Source organism: Lynx rufus, unplaced genomic scaffold (assembly GCF_022079265.1).
Source record: "Lynx rufus isolate CCGP_SWC_20201006 ecotype Redwood Valley unplaced genomic scaffold, mLynRuf1.p SCAF_4, whole genome shotgun sequence".
NCBI lineage: Eukaryota > Metazoa > Chordata > Mammalia > Carnivora > Felidae > Lynx > Lynx rufus.
In genome coordinates this window covers 135,653,923-135,670,728 of record NW_025814856.1, presented here as the reverse complement: position 1 = coordinate 135,670,728, position 16,806 = coordinate 135,653,923, and the positions used below count along the sequence as shown (strand labels likewise).

General features: G+C 40.6%; 1 protein-coding gene across 1 annotated transcript in view; it reads right to left on the bottom strand.

Moving 5' to 3' along the window:
• The window catches only part of MET (MET proto-oncogene, receptor tyrosine kinase), a 112,526-nt gene extending 96,890 nt beyond the window's left edge, over positions 1-15,636 (bottom strand). The window contains exon 1 of the mRNA XM_047097036.1: positions 15,473-15,636. The gene's annotated coding sequence lies outside the window, so the exon portion shown is untranslated. The remainder of the gene's footprint in view (positions 1-15,472) is intronic.
• Positions 15,637-16,806: the final 1,170 nt, after the last annotated feature.

Here is a 16,806-nt window from a genome sequence, read left to right as displayed (position 1 = left end):
AGTACAGAAAATAAGTACGTAGGTACAAAACTCAATTTCTAAAACTCAGTAAATACTTTGGATCCTTGAAAAATCAATAAACCAAAAGTGAGGACATTAGGACAACTTAAAAACAACTGTGCTCAGGATTGTGTTTATATAACTGATCAATTCAAGGAAAAATAATCCAGGGCATTTGTGTTTGTGTGTAAGGGGGAGTTGTGTGTGTGTGTTTGAGGGAGAAAGAAACAGAAAGAGAGAGGACAAGACAAAAACAAAAACAAAAACAAAAACATTTCAACCATATCAGTGTTGCTCACTGACTGGCAGTCCCAGCCTCCCACCCCACTGTGCTATAAAGTGCTATGAAGACAGGTGCACATTGCTAAAGGAACACAGAGGGACAAACAGCTAATTGTAGCCGAGAGGCAGAGCCAAGGAGTATGTTAGCATGGAGATAATACTTGAGCTGGGTCTTGCAGGTTAGGAGTTGCTTAGGCACAGTGGAGGCAGGGGACAGGCAGGACATACACACACAGGCACCTAGAGGAGAATGTGCAGGGCTGTTCAGGAAGTTGGCACAGAGACTATGTGGGCTGGGCTGGGTATGGACGAAACTGAAAGATTAGTCCAGGGCCACATCATAGAAAGCCTTATACATCCTGTTGAGGGATCTGTAGTTTATCTGTAGTAAAGAGTCACTGGAAGGTTTTAAGCAGGAGATGGAAATGAGCATAATACTTGTAATTACACATATTAGACAATTTTGGTAACAACGTGGTGAGTGGATTGGAGTGGAAAAAAGCTAGATGCCAGAAGACACAACAGAAGGTCACTGCATCTGTCCAGGCAATTGAAGATAAAGACTGACAACAGTGAAGATTCCCTGATCTGTATCTTCATCTCTTTATCTCCAGAGTCCATAAATTCATCTCTCAAGCATGAGTTTTGTTATGCCCAACAGCTATTTAAGACAGATTTAAGCTATTTAAATCTGACAAATATTAATTAAGGCCTTAATATGTGTGAGGTACTTAGGGTGGGGTGGGGGTAAATCAGTAAACAAAATAAACAATCCTGCTTTTATGAAACTTACTTTCTAGCAGTTAGATACAGAAAACAAATTATACATGTAGTGTGTTACAACATGAGGAGTGTTGAGCGCTACTGGAAAGACAGAGAGAGAGAGAGAGAGAAGGAAGGTGGTGGGAAAGGTCTGTGGCTTTGAAAAATTGAGGAGGTAGCTTTTAAGGAAAGAGTTGAAGCACAGGAATTAGCCATCTGAGATGTGAAGAGATTTCTTTTTTTCTTGCAGAGGCAAGAGGGACCAAACCGAAAGCATGCCTGATGTGTCTTATTTGTTAATAACACTGGACTCTGGTGATGGGGAGATGAGATCAGAGTGGACAAAGAATCAGACCATACAGGGCCTTGTAGGCCACTGTGAGATTGGGTCTTTTACTGGAGTGAATGTGGGTGTTGAGCAAGGCAGTAAATATATTTGAATGGAATCACCTTGACTGTGTGTGTGTGTAAGAAGACTGGTGGTGGCAGGGGGATGGGATAGGGCAAAAATGGAGAAATGAAATCAGTTGGGAGACTGTTGTAGTAGTCCAGGTGAGTGATGGCGGTAGCTTGGGCTAGACAGGAAGGAGTGAGTGATGAGAGGTAGCTGAATTCTGGTTATATTTTGAAGACAGAGCTATGAAGATTTGGTAAAGGAGTTGGAGATAAAGTGTGCAAGAAAAAAGGAATCATGAATACTCCAAATATTTTGGTTTTTGTAACAGGGATAATGATTTTGCCACTTACTGCCATGGAGTAAGAAGCTGGTGGGTGGACCAAGCCTGGCAGAAATGTATGACAATCAGGCACTTTAGTTCTGTTCATGTTTGAGATACTTTTTAGGGAAGAAAGGTCTGTACTAGAGATTTAAATTGGGAAATTGTCTGTGTAACGATGGTGGTATGAAAAGCCATGAGATTGAATGAGACCACCAAGGAAAGGAGTGTAGAGAATGTAGAGGAAGCCTGTCTGCTGAGGCACACCAAACCAGGAGGCTGAGGAGAAGAAGGTGAATGAGAAAAGTAGACTAAGAAGAAACAGTCAGATGTTCTTCCCATGAAAACTTATTTTACCACTTCAAATCCTATCTCAATGCCTAACATTCCCACTTTTCCAGGACATCACCCTTGACTCCATAGGTGTTTTTTTTTTTAATTTTTTTTTCAACGTTTATTTATTTTTTTGGGACAGAGAGAGACAGAGCATGAATGGGGGAGGGGCAGAGAGAGAGGGAGACACAGAATCAGAAACAGGCTCCAGGCTCTGAGCCATCAGCCCAGAGCCCGACGCGGGGCTCGAACTCACGGACCGAGAGATCGCGACCTGGCTGAAGTCGGATGCTTAACCGACTGCGCCACCCAGGCGCCCCCTCCATAGGTGTTTTAAACATGTTCATCTGCTTCCACTCACAGTTTAAGGTGGTATCACTTCTTGCCTGGATTACAACAGCTTCCTACCTGGTATTCCTGTTCTATTCTTGCCCCTGATCATCCATTACCCAATGTACCAGAGATATCTTTCTAAAACGACAATCTGATTATGTCACTTTGCTGTTTAAAAACAGTTCAACTTGTGGCGGCTGGGTGGCTCAGCTGGTTTAGCATCCGACTTTGGCTCAGGTCATGATCTCACAGTCTGTGGGTTCGAGCCCTATGTCGGGCTCTGTGCTGACAGCTCAGAGCCTGAAGCCCTCTTTGGATTCTGTGTCTCCCTCTCTCTCTATGCTCCTCCCCCACCCCTCTGAAAAATAAACATTAAGAAAAATAAACAATTAAAAAAACCAGTTCGACTCCTGGGGCACTGGGTGGCTCAGTTGGTTAAGCGTCAAACTCTCACTCTCGGCTTAGATCATGATCTTACAGTTTGTGAGTTTGAGCCCCATGTAGGGCTCTGTGCTGACAGTGTGGAGCCTGCTTGGGATTCTCTCTCTCCCTCTCCCTCTGTCCCTCTTACCCGTGTGTGTGTGTGTGTGTGTGTGTGTGTGTGTGTGTACTCTCTCTCAAAATAAATAACTTAAAAAAAAAGCAGTTCAACTCCTTAGCACATGTTAAAAACCATTCATGATTTGGCTTCTGCTTAACTCTCCAGCCTTGCCTTTTGCCATTGTCCCCCTAGAAATCTAGGCTCTATTTTCCCCTTCTGCAAGTTGCTGAAGTAGGCCATGAGCTCTCCCACTCTGGGTCTCAGCACATATGGATCCCTCTCTATGGAACACTTTTGTCCTCACCTTCACCTGATTAACTAACTCTCTCTTCAAGTCTCATTGTAGGTGACACTTCTTTCAGGAAGCCTTCTCTGTTGCCTCTCTCACCCTCTAGAAAGAGTAGAAACTGTTCCATGTGCTCACATATCAAACCTGCCTTATCCTTAGTTACACTTTATTATGTTGAGTTGTAATTTACTTGTTTGTAACTCCCACTAGACTAAAAGCTCCATTTTTATCCCCTAGCAGTACAGAGCACTTGGCAAGGATTTGTTGAAGAATGGATAATGAAATGAATTAGTAAAGAATGACCCTGTACAAAGACTCTGGCAGTATGGATATAACAGAAAAAAAGAAGACTAGATTAGAAAGATATTAAAGAGATAAAATTTATGTGACAATGATCTCACATGGATTTTGATCATAGGGGAAGAATCAGAAGTCAGGGATGACTAAAAAATATCTATCTTGGTGTCAAAAACAAAGGTAAGATAAATAGGCAGAGAAAAGTTATGGGGCAAAAAAATAGTTCATTTAAAAACTCTGAGGTACCTGTTGGTCATTCAAGTGCAAGTGTCTATAAGGTAGCTAATAAATGGGCATGGTGGTCTAGAGCAGAGAGAGTCAGACATGACAATTGTGAATCATTGGTCCATCAGTGTATTTGAAGTAATGGAGGTAAGTAAGATCACATATGGGCATGTTCAGTATGCAGAAAGAAGGAATTCAAGCTTTAGATATAAAGTTGAAATCTAAACTCGAAAAAGAAAAGTTTGAGTGGTATTTCAGAAGCTAGAAATTTCAAAAAGGAGGAGCAATATGTATGGTGTCAAATCTCACAGGGGGGTCAACTGGGATAAAAACAAGTGTCCATCAGATTTCACTATGAGGAAGTTGCTGGTTACTAGAGTGAAGACATCTTCTTGGTAGATGGGAACAGACTGCTTGAGTGGAATGAATTAATGAATGAGATTAGAGACACTGAGTTAGAAATTATTTTCAAGAATTTTTTATTTAAAGGATAAGGCAGAAATAGAAGTGAATACTTAAGATAAATACTTAAGGTAAATGTATAGTAAAAACCCTATCAGAATGTCTGGAGATTTTTTTTTTTTTTTTCTAGAAGCAGCAGCAAGTTGAGTAAGGGTTGAATGAAAACAGTGAGGGAGATTTTAAAAGATGGTAGGGGTGGGCAGGGAGGGTGGGACAGATGAAGCAAGGTGCTCAAAGATGTGGGAGAATAGAATCAAGACCACAGGGTGAAAAGACCATTTTATCATTTGAGACAGAAGCAGGGAGGTAATAACGGGTATATGGAAACCATCTGGGCTTCTGTTTACTCTTCAAACCATAAAGAGAGATATTACACTGAGAGTAAAGGAAGCAAAAGAAAGAAAGTTTGGAATCATTGTGGGAATGGGGAAAATGGGCAATGACCAAAACAAAAGTTCTCTTGAGGTGATACTAATCCTAATGCACAATGCTGATTTCAGTTGAGTGTCCAAGCAGTCAGCAAGATAGATTTGGGAATTAAATGGTTCCATAATCATGACGTTGGTAGTGAATTCTTATAATGTTTATATAACTCATCAGATATATGGGCCTTTATTAAAGGGCAATGCTAGCATTTGATTATTTTTATTTCAAAACCAGTTTTATTAAAATCTACAAGGAATAATTTCAGAGAAAAGAAAACACACTGAAACAGATACTCTGTTCTCTTTTCAATAAAACCAACAATCTGAAGATGTTAAAGAAATGAATCAGATATAATGATCATCTAACTGTGAAAATTAAAACCCATTTAGGAATTGTGAGGGAGACTTGATCTTAAATACCACTCTAGTTACTCATTCAGAATCTTTAATAACATTTGGAAAGTAATTAATCAACTTATGACATAGACTCAAGGGCTGTCACATTTCATTGTCGTTAGTGAAACTGGGGTTTTATCTGCACTCTTCTGGTGATTTAAAGAACAATCTTTTTTGTAAGCTTTTTGAAGAGCAGAAGAGTGTTTAAAACAATTGAATTCTGACATATAGATTTCAATGAACAATCCAAGTATGTGTTAGTAAAACTGAAGTACAGTTTAGAAGTATCTTAATTTTGACATGACAGAAAGTGAATTTCTGAAAAGTCCAAAATGTGTATTTATTTCTTTTAGGAAGACACTTTTTCTGTCAACAAGCTTTACTTTGGGTGCTTCTTTATATAATTCAATAGCACTTAAAAAAAAAAAACAGCTAGGGTAATAATATTTTAAGCCCAAAGGTTCATGTAGGCCCTAAACGATTCTATTTGTCTGGTGTCTCTATCTTAACTAGACAATGGTCAGTCCATGAACTCACCTTGGACAGTGTAGCAGCAGCTGAAGGGGTTCTGTCTGAATATGAGACCAGAGTAAGGTGACATCTACTCACTTCAGTCTCTCAGAGAAGGAAAAAGACAAAAAGTGAAGGCAGACCTTGATAGGAGCTTTCCTCAAATCTTTAGACCACTGTCTGAGTTCGTGTTTAGAACATAACAAATGTAATTATTACATACACTCCAGCATGAACTCTGTGTAATCAAAGCCCAAAGAAATGGCCTCAAGATAATATCTGAAAGTAAAGCTAATATATATCCACAGCAGATGGTATTCCAAGGGAGAATAGTTATGGATATAATTTCGAAGGCCATAAGCTTTGATCCCAAGAGTAACTGATGCATTATAATGAGCTGATATGCTAGAAAATTCTGGTCACGAACATCATGTAAAATACTTGTAAGTTTGGTTTTAAAACTATGAATTCTTTTGAGAATACAGAATTTCATTTGTAGTGTCTGCAAGTAGCTAATAGAATGCTTAGAGCATGTCTCCAACACTCAGAATAAAAGTTCCTTCTACTTCCTGCTACGTATCCTTGCTATTCGTATTGGTATCTGAGGGTAGAACAGACTAAGAGTTCTGATCTAGGACTGGGCAAATGATAGCCTCACTTCTCCTAGAATCAAACCACATGTGACAGAGGAAGTTCAGACTTTGCTTACCTATCACATGTCCTACCATTTTACTGTGAGTATTCCTGGATTCCCCACTCAGTTGTGCCCAGCCTTTTTCCTATTCAGAAGGCAGCAGCCTGATTCCTAATGTGACACTCTCCTCACAACCAGCACTGCACCCAAGCCCGTGACCCAGCAGTGTATCCACCCATCTCTCCCCTCTTGTAACCTCACTGATCCAACACCCATTAAAACTTCCAGGTTTTGGGGCACATGGGTGGCTCAGTGGGTTAAACATCTGACTCTTGGTTTCAGCTCAGGTCATGATCTCATGGGTTCATGAGTTGGAGCCCTGCATTGGGCTCCATGCTGACAGTGCTGAGCCTGCTTGGGATTCTTTCCCTCTCTCTCTGCTCTTCCCCCACTGGTGCTGTCTCTCTCTCTCTCAAAACAAAACAAAACAAAACAAAACAAAACAAAACAAAACAAAAACAATAAACTTCCAGCTCTTCTCCTTCATTATTTCTTTTCTCTATCTGTTGCATGAGAGTTATCACAAAAACCTTCTTAACTTGAACTACAGTTTTCCAAGTACACAAATATAAAGGCTTATCAAATTATGAGAACTTGTAGAGTTTTAAAGAGCATCTAAAAATGAACGTGCACATATTGATATACGATTATTACTAATGGTTTGATCAACCATTGAAATAGAAATTAAGCATGTCTCTTTCTATATATATGACCATATAAGCCATATAAATAAATTACTCCTTATATAGTACTATCCATAATTAAGTTTCAAAACAAGTTTAATGATGGAATGAATATGCATTCAGTAAACCTTCAGGTTCACCTAAAAGAACCTCTATGTAAAGACCATAATAGCACAATTTTCCTTTTTCTCTCCACCAAGATACAAGAAATCACCAAATTCTGTCACCCCAATGTTTTCTGAGGACAAAATGTGAGGAGTAGTTAGAAATTCACAACATGGTATCAAGAAAGATCTCAGTGCCCATGTTTCAGTACTCTGCCTTCTTCTAAATACTACTTTCTTTCTTTTAGAGAGAAGGACTTGCTGTCTCCACAGCCATCAGTACTCTAATCATGTGCATTTCAACTTCACGTAAAGCTACATATTTGTGCTGAGTCCATATGGGAAGTCTAGTTACTAGAAAATATACACTCAAAAACAGGAAGTCTAAGTACAGTAAGAGGTGTTTTTCTCCACACAATAGAGTTTAAATATGTGTCATCTATATAATCTGGAGCAAAACCTAACACCCTCATTATTGTTGAAAAACTCTTCCCTTCTACATTATGGCAATTTAGGATTATAGCATTACATTTTCTAAACCTGTTTGAACTTGCTTATAGATACAAATGACCTGCCCTTTTCTATGCATAGTTTTCAGTCAGTAAGCATGTCAAGGTGGAAGAATGGCAGGAACAGTAAAAGGGGGAAAAAAAATCAATTTTCAGAAAGCATATGGTAACAACTGAATATTTAATCTAATTAGCCTAGAAATGCCTTCCTATTTTCAGCACTCTTTGCAAGGCAGTTGCTTCATGGTACAGAATGAATTTCAATAAATGTCATATATTTAGTTTGATGGCTTATTTTAAAAATTTGTCGAACCAGGTCACTGACTCAGAATAGATTTATTCTGAGACATGACAGATGGATACTGATACTGAATAGAAAGATTGACATTAGCTGGAAGGTTCTACGCAGAAGAAAACGTCATTCAGTTAACATTCAACAAAAGTGTTACTGAGTACCTACTGTGTGTTAGGATAAAATAATAAATATTTGGACCTGACTTTTTTTTTTTTACAATAGAAAGAGGAGTGCTGGCAAAATATTTTCCTTGGGGTTAGTAAGGATTACAACTGAATACTACTGGGTCTTTAAAAGTACTTACATTTTTCACATTGCATCAGAAAACTGTATTAGCACTCGTTCAAATATTCATTCTGTTACGGTTATGAGATTTTAGACCTAATTCAGGTATTTGAAGATGCTGTTTACTGACCCTTAGCAAAAACCAACTTCCTATTCTTCTGGAACAAAAAAGGCCTTACATGGCTTCAAAGATTTCTTAGACATCAAAGAGCTTAGAGAGACATACAGTTTATGGGTAATGATTTAGGATTTAGTGAATCAAAAACACATGGATTAAATTTCCTTTAAAAGACTCCTAGGTTTAAATTTTAAGAGCTAAAATGTTGGTCTAAACACACAGTGGTCTCAAGAAAAGGCAAAACTTATTTTTAAAGATAGTTTGAATTGTCTTGTGGACCCCAAACTTGGCTGGATTTTCCTTTCTCACATGATTAGACTTCAAAGGAGACAACCTGCCTTCTGTTAAACAAATTTACTCTACCTCTCTCTCTGCCTTGTGAAAACTACATTACAGTTGACCCTCCAATAACATGAGTTGGGAATGCACGGGTCCACTTATACAACACAGTACTGTAAATGTATTTCCTCTTCCTTACCATTTTCTTAATAACATTTCTTCACTTTATTTTAAGAATACAGTATATAGTACATGTAACATAATGTGTTAACCAACTGTTATTGGTAAGGCTTCCAGTCAACAGTAGGCTATTAGTAGTTAAGTTCTGGGGGAGTCAAAAGATACACATATTTTTGACTGTGCAGGGGGTCAGTGCCCCTAACCCCTGTGTTGTTCAAGGGTCAACTATATTTCAAAGGTCTCCAGCTCTGAATGCTTTTCGGTATTTTCAATAAAATGTTAAAAAATCACAAACAACCCATGGTCTTATGAAACAATTGCAGTACTTTCCAGTTCCTTCAAGTCAATTCTGTTTTCTTATGTGCAACTTCAAAATTGGACTGGGATTTTAGATCCAACTATCAGGGAATATAGGATCACTTCAAAACAGGAAAAAGCCACTGATATTAATATGTGCACTGTTTCACGATATATTATATTTGCATTTAAAATAGTAGGAAGAAATACAGTACATAATCTTCCGTTCTAACACAATGGCCTTCCTGAAGGCCACTAGCCTGGGCATTTCACTGAGATTTTAGGATTAAAGGAAACAAGTTAGTGGACAACCTGTGAGCTTTCATTCCTTTGGAAAAATAGATTGCAATAGTGATCTGATGGCTTTTAAAGGGCACTCAAAACTAATGCAGCACACATTTTGAATTTCAATGGTAGAGAAATAACAACTAGTGAAGTTCAGGCAGATATAAAAAAACAAAACAAAGCAAAAGCACCAGTATGCCAAAGAGGGAGTTTATCCTGAATGAGAACTTGGAAATGAAATCTATACATACAGTTACGATGAACTGAGGTTTCAGAAAAAGATTGTTTCACTTTAAGAATGAAAAAAGTAGAGTGCCCTTTAGTTTACAAATATACATAGCTTGATAGAAAGCATACTGGTTAATGAGTTTACAAAAATAAGTATGTGCCAATAGGTGATAAATTATATCTTTTTTTATTTAAAAAAAATTTTAATGTTTATTTTTGAAAGAGAGAGAGACAGAGTGTGAGCAGGGGAATGGCAGAGAGACAGAGAGACACAGATTCCGAAACAGGTTCCAGGCTCTGAGCTGTCAGCACAGAGCCTGACGCAGGGCCTGAACTCACAAATTGCAAGATCATGACCTGAGCCGAAGTCGGATGCTCAACTGACTGAGCCACCCAGGTGCCCTTATCCTTTTTTTTTTTTTTTTTTAATTGCTAAACTAATTTTCCAGAGGGAGGACAAATCTGAGAACTCTAGAAGATAAAATACTTGGCACAAGTGGCTCTGGGACTCTTCGGCCATGCATGGTGCTGAATATAACACCTGAAGGTGATACAGTGGACCACTTGGCAGGTATAGTCATGGCTAAGGATTGTAAACAGAACCACCAGAGGCCAAATCTGGCACACACACTTTTTGTCTCTGTATCCTGCACAGTGTTTTAAAGATGCTGAGTCAACACTTTAAAGTTGCAAGGTTTCTAGTTTCTCTTGAAAATTTGAAAGACACCACCACATGGGTCCATGACACATACTGGGGTCCACAGCAACTCTGATGATGCCAAATGCTGGCTGCCTCCTTTCAGGTGTGGCTTTTTCTAAGCATGTTGTCATCCCTAGTGAAATGGTTAGTTTCATTCATTTAGGTTACCTGTTTACAAATCTTTTTTTAATTTTTTAATTTTTTTATTTTAATAATCTCTACGTCCCACATGGGGTTTAAACTCACAACCCCAAGATTGAGTTGCATGCTCCACTGACTAAGCCAGACAGGTCCCCTCCCTTTTTTTTTTTTTTTTTTTCCTGTTTGCAAATCTTGATACAGGATATAGACAGGGCTTAAAGGGGCAGGAAGAAAAGAAGAAGAAAATCCAACACAGTGGTTTAACATTGGAAAGGGAAAAGAGAGAGACAAGAAAAAAGTGTTCAGCAAACAGAGGCTGCATACCATGAGCAACTGTCTCCTTTGCTGTCTCCAAATATTTACTATGGAAGGGATCTGAGACAAAGACTGTGGGTATTACTCTCAACAAATCCTTTTGGGCCAGGCTTACAGTGTAGAAAATAAGAAGGAAAATTGTCTGAATGGAGCAAGAACCTTGATCAAGGATGGCACGTGGACATGGGACCAACTGAATGCAGGAAAATACCATGGGTTTGCTTCTTCCATACACCATAAACCAAGGGATGTGGGCCACTCCTTCACCGTCCCCTTTGAGACTGCAATGAACTATGGCAGGCACTGTCCAAGTACTTCCCATAAAAAATGAGGGACTCCAAGTATAGCTGTGCGGGCTATGCAATGCACAATTCCAGAGACAACACAATGAAAATAGCGTTCCCAAGAAGTGCAAAGCAGAAGCCATGCTCCAGATTTTCACATGGCTCATTCTCTTATCTCCTTCAGGTTCTAGTTCAAAGGTCATCTTCAAAGTGAAGCCTTCTCTAACTCTACTACTGAATTTTTCAATTACCACTCCATCCCCTTATGCTTGACAGTCCCCACTCCGCTTCCTTGCAGCTCTTATCACCACATCACAAACACCACATTTTTATTTATGTATTTTATTTATTGTTTGCCTTCCTCAATATAGAACAGAGTATTTTACTGTTAGAGATCTTAGTCTGTTTTATTCTCTACTGCTATGCCAGAGTCTTGAATTATGGCTGGTAGGCGCTCAGTAAATTATCCTGAATGTCTAAGTCCTCAATCACATTCTTAGAGTATAGGAACCTGACTTTCTATACCCAACGTGGGGTATGAACTCACAACCCTCAAATCAAGAGTCATATGCTCTATCGACTAAGCCAGTGAGGTGCCCCTACAGGCCCTTAATATGAATTCTATGGTTCCCTATAGCTACATAATTTATTACAGAAATTAAAAACTACATAAGTAACCTGCATAAATATACTTGTGCAAATTTACACAATCATAGAAGAAATATGTATACCTGGATATGCAATTAGTTAGCTGGGGTTTTTTTCCCCACTGTTCTCACACCTCCTGCTACAAATGCCACACGTGTGATTTTTCTCTCAATTACATTTTACAGCTTATAAAAACACTTTCTTCATTTTGTCCTCCGAAAAGCAAAGGATCTGTAGTAAGATTTTACTGGATGTTTTTATTGAAACAAATCCCAAAGGGAATATACTAAACTGTTAAACACAGCTGAAGAGATATCTGAGAATGGGCTTTCTGATAGTAGGACAGATTACAAAATTACTCACAGCTCTTTATCTGATAACAGGAGCAGAATGCCCCACACATATGAATGAAGGCTTTTTCTGGTATCTTTACTACAAAAAGAGAAAGAGCAAAAAAGAGCATTTGAGAAATAGAAGGTGAGAAAAACTCCAGAAATTAGAAATGTTACATTCATCACTTATCACTAACCTAAGAATCCTAAACTATGCTTCAGTGGAAAATGCTTCAAATAGTTAACCTTAATGATGGCTGGGCAGAAGCTATGTGGTGCAGTCAGGATAGCATGGAGGCTAGGCTCAAACACAGTGTCCTTGCCTATAGCAAGGAGAGGTTAGTATGTTGATATCAGCCTCGTCTATTTTGTAAGGTTGTTGTAGTCTCAAAAAGAGAACATGCTCAGGGGGTGCCTGGGTGGCGCAGTCGGTTAAGCGTCCTACTTCAGCCAGGTCACGATCTCGCGGTCCGGGAGTTCGAGCCCCGCGTCAGGCTCTGGGCTGATGGCTCAGAGCCTGGAGACTGTTTCCGATTCTGTGTCTCCCTCTCTCTCTGCCCCTCCCCCGTTCATGCTCTGTCTCTCTCTGTCCCAAAAATAAATAAACATTGAAAAAAAAAATTAAAAAAAAAAAAAGAGAACATGCTCAGAAATAGCTTGAAAATTCTAAGAAGTCTTTAAATTCCAATCTTTTGTTGTTTTTTTTTTAAAGAAGTCTATTATTTAGTAGTAAATGGGATGATTTCTAATGTCATTTTCATGTTATGTTCCCTTAATAATTATAGATCTTGGTTCCATTTTATATGTTATTTATCTGAATATCTAGATTATAAACTCTTCAAGGGCAGAGATTTCATTTCTCCCTTTGAAAAAATGTTTCTTTAGTATCAAACACATACGACGCTCAACATATAGTTCTTAGCTATTTTTGGTGAGGCAAATGTAAGCCTGGCAGCAATTCAGTGCCTGTTAAGAAAAGAGAATCAAAGTGATCCTAAATTGACATTAGTCAGTATATTTATCATCCATTACTAAGAGGTTACTATTTATTTTGCATAGAGCAAAGCCCTTGAGGAAACTGCCCTGAGGGCTCTATGTCAAAGATACCAGTTTCAACATACACCAGGGAGGTAAAAGGAGGTTAATTTCCTGGTACGTGAGATTCTTCAAATTTTCTTCCCTTAAGGCAGCACAATTAGGAAATTTGGTATCCCATTAACAAGCACAGCAGCCTGAGGAAGTATTAGGGATGATGGGGAAAAGACAGCATTGCTGGCTCTGGTGCGCCTAATGACGGCAAAGAAGAAACCATGAAATCAGAGTGGAAAAATGGGGGTACAGAGGGTTTGGAAGCAACTCTGACCAAACCCAGGAGAAGGGGTGAGGAGAAAGGGACAGAAAGATGGGAGGTGCTCTCAGAGTGTACAGAGCTGTGTATTCCTCATGGGTGTGTGGCCATAGGCACTGGTGCAACCACCTAGAGAAAGGTGTTGTGTCCGAAAGGAATAATTCTTTTGAGTTATTCACTTTCTTTTGAGATGATTATATTTGAGAACAAGTTTATTTGAGGCTACTATATAGATTTGTAAAAGGAAAATTAGACCAATGCTATTTTGAATTATTATTTTTTTAACCAACGGCTAAGAAAATTGACTTTTCAAATGTATTTCTTAGTCTAACCCACATTAAAACAAATTTTAAAAATTTCAAGATTATAGTGGGACATATACTTAAATGGGAATTTATAAAATAAGTATATGTCTCCTGCTTAGAAAAGGGTCAATTTCCTTTTATTGTAATTTTAAAAGTCATGAAAATATTACCAGCTTTCATACTGACTGGCTACGGTTAATCTTGTATATCTTTAGCATTCAAATAAACCTCACCCATTAATTCTGAAGGCATGGAGTGTATATATAACGTAAACCCCTCCTGTGATGTATTAAGAACAAAGCAATCTTTGAAAAAGTAATACTCAGCAGATCATCTTTTATATGCCATACAGTCCATCATGTTAAAATCAAAACATATTTCGGTTAACAATTATAGACTTATGCACCATTAAGTTTGAGACTTGAACAGATTTTCCAAAACACCAGTGTATTTTATAGGCACTCAAGACACATTTTTGTGTCTACACTACAAAAATGTCTTAGGAGTAATATAAATGATACTGGTATTATTCAGCAGTTTAAAAAGAATGAACTTTGAATACGCCACAGTCTTGCAGTGTATGAGTGGAGCCACAGCACCTTACTTCTGTTCTATTACAGAAGTTTACATGTGAAAACAAATCCCAATATGCTTAGAACTCGAAAGGAAAGCTACGTACATGTAAGTAATCCAAGCACCACTTAACAGTTTACATAAAAACACAATTTATGTCCCAGTAGCACAGAGAAACATGATGTACAGCATTTTCAGACCATCTTCATGCAGAAAAAATGCATTAGTCAGCTATAATAGTTCAGCTATAAAGAAAATAATGTTTTTCTGGATCCATTTGCATGGCAATGTCCATGTGTCTGGCTGATGAAAACGGCAGAATAAACCACCCAACTCTACAAAATGTGAACAGTCTTCTTAAAATTCAGTAGAGGGTCCACATAGTCTATATTCTCTGCAATGTGAGTTTTTACAATCCTCTCACGTTCATCGCCCATCTTAACCTGACAATTATAGTATCCTGATTATGTTGCTTAAGAGGGCTGACAATATTTCATTCAGCCCTAGAGCTCCTTTGAACATAAAACTGTGATAAGGTAAAATACACTGGGCAACTATTCATGCGTGAGCCACTGGAACTCTCTCCAACTGCCAAATTAGTAAATGGCCCTTTTAAAACATAGAAGGTATGAAATGGGAAACCAATCCATAGTCGGTGAAAATACTTTCATTGGAACTTAAATTATTGGATCAGTACCAGTACTAGCTAGACTGCCCGACCTCCGGTTATAATCTATTTCCCCGAATAAGACAGATGCCCTCCATATAGCCCCGGCAAAGACATAAGTAAGGTACGATTGAAAATGATGGATCACAAGCCCTATGTGTTTGCCAGAAATGAAGAATTCAGATTTTCACAAACACACCTGCCCCTTGAAAGGATCCTCAAGCGTTATAGATAAAGCAGGGCTGGGAACAAGAAAAGCGCTTGGGTCGAATCTTGCCTGCCGCATCACTCTGGGACATGGTGACCAAATCTCTTTTCTAAGGGCTGAGTCAGATCACCGCCTTGAAACTTGCCCGGCCATAACAGTCATACATCACCCCTTACTCCAGCGCCCCTCTCTCCCCTGAGTCATACAGGTGGCCGTCAGAAACAACCCCTTAAAACGAAAAGCTCCACTCTACTTTACACCTCTACCCCGCCACGTCCCTTCAGTTTCTGAAACCCCTAAACTTTTGCTCACCTCCCTGGTCTTGCCCCGTGGAACAGCACTCAGGTCTCTTAAGGGGAACAAAGAGCAGAACGCTGGGGCCGAGGGGTGGGGTGCGGGGTCTGGAGTGGGCTGTAGCTTTACCTCGAGGCGTCCAAGAACCGTGGAGAAGTCAGTCGCACAGAGACCACCCGCGTGCTCCGCGCCTCCCGGCTGCAGGTCAGCTGTCGCCCCGCATCTGGCTGGCGCCCTCCGCTGGGTTCCGCATCTGGTCACAAAGCGCTCGGGGCGCTGCAGGCAGCGAGAGCGTCCGGGTCACCTGCGGCGCGGCCGAGCCGAACGCCCGGTCTGCCACCCAGCCGAGCTGCCTCCGCCCCTTCTCACCCGCGCGCAACCGAGCCGGTGACTCAGCCGGGCAGTGGCGCGCGCGGCCCGCGGCGGCCCCGGGCGCGTCCCGGCGGGAAGCACGGGCAGGCGACCCGACCCAAGCGTTCGCCCGCCGGCCCGCCCCAGCACGTGTCCGTCTACCTCGAGTGGGGTCGTCCGCCCGGTCCGCCGGTCCTAGGACCGCTGAGGTGGGGACTGGCACCACCCAGAGGGGGAAATCGGCCCCCGCCCTTCCTGCCGCCCGCGCGCCGCGCCTGGCCCCGCGGGGGTCGCGTTTCCTCCCACCCCTCCCCCGCCCCCGCCAAGGTGAAACTTTCTAGGTGGAGGAGAAGTTTTCTCGCCCTGGCCGCGAGATCTCAACTCCGCCAGCTCGGGCAGTTTGAAGTTAGCACAGCGGGAGATAAGCGAGTCCGAGTCTCCCCCTCCTGGTGCTCGCGCGGCGAGCGTCAGCCGACGCGCGGAACGCCCGGCGCGCCCACTCCGCGCACACTCCACGCACCCCACCCCGCGCGCTGCCGGCGGGAGAAGCGCGACGCTCTGTTGCCAGACTCTCCCACGGCTCCGTCAGCCGCTGGGCGCTGAGCGGGGTAGAGAAAGAGTTGGACACCACAGAGACAAGGAATTCATTGTTAGCGACGGAGGTAGGAGTGGATGGAGAATTGTCCCAATGATTTCGTTATGCAACGTTTATCCCCTGCTATATAATAACTTGGATCTCTGGGAGGAAGAACAACACAGGAGTTTAGCCCTGAGGAAACTTCAACTTCTTTCACTTTTTTTTTTTTTTTCATAGCAGGAAACAGGCTGATTAAATAACTAGGCAAACAGCAATGAACAAGCAAAACGGAACAAAAGTTTAATTCTTGAACGTTGAAATCTTATGATTAAAAAAAAAAAGGTTTGTGAGGCCTGGTGAATTGTATTAGGAATGTGTTAGGGTAAGTTTTTATACTTCATATGCCTGACTACCAAAATTGACATTAACCTTCAAGAGAATAAACACGCAAAGGTAACAGAATCTAAGGAACAGCATTGCCTGTTAGGTCTTAGTAGGTCTCCTTTCTGACTGGCCTAAGGGCTTGTCATATAAT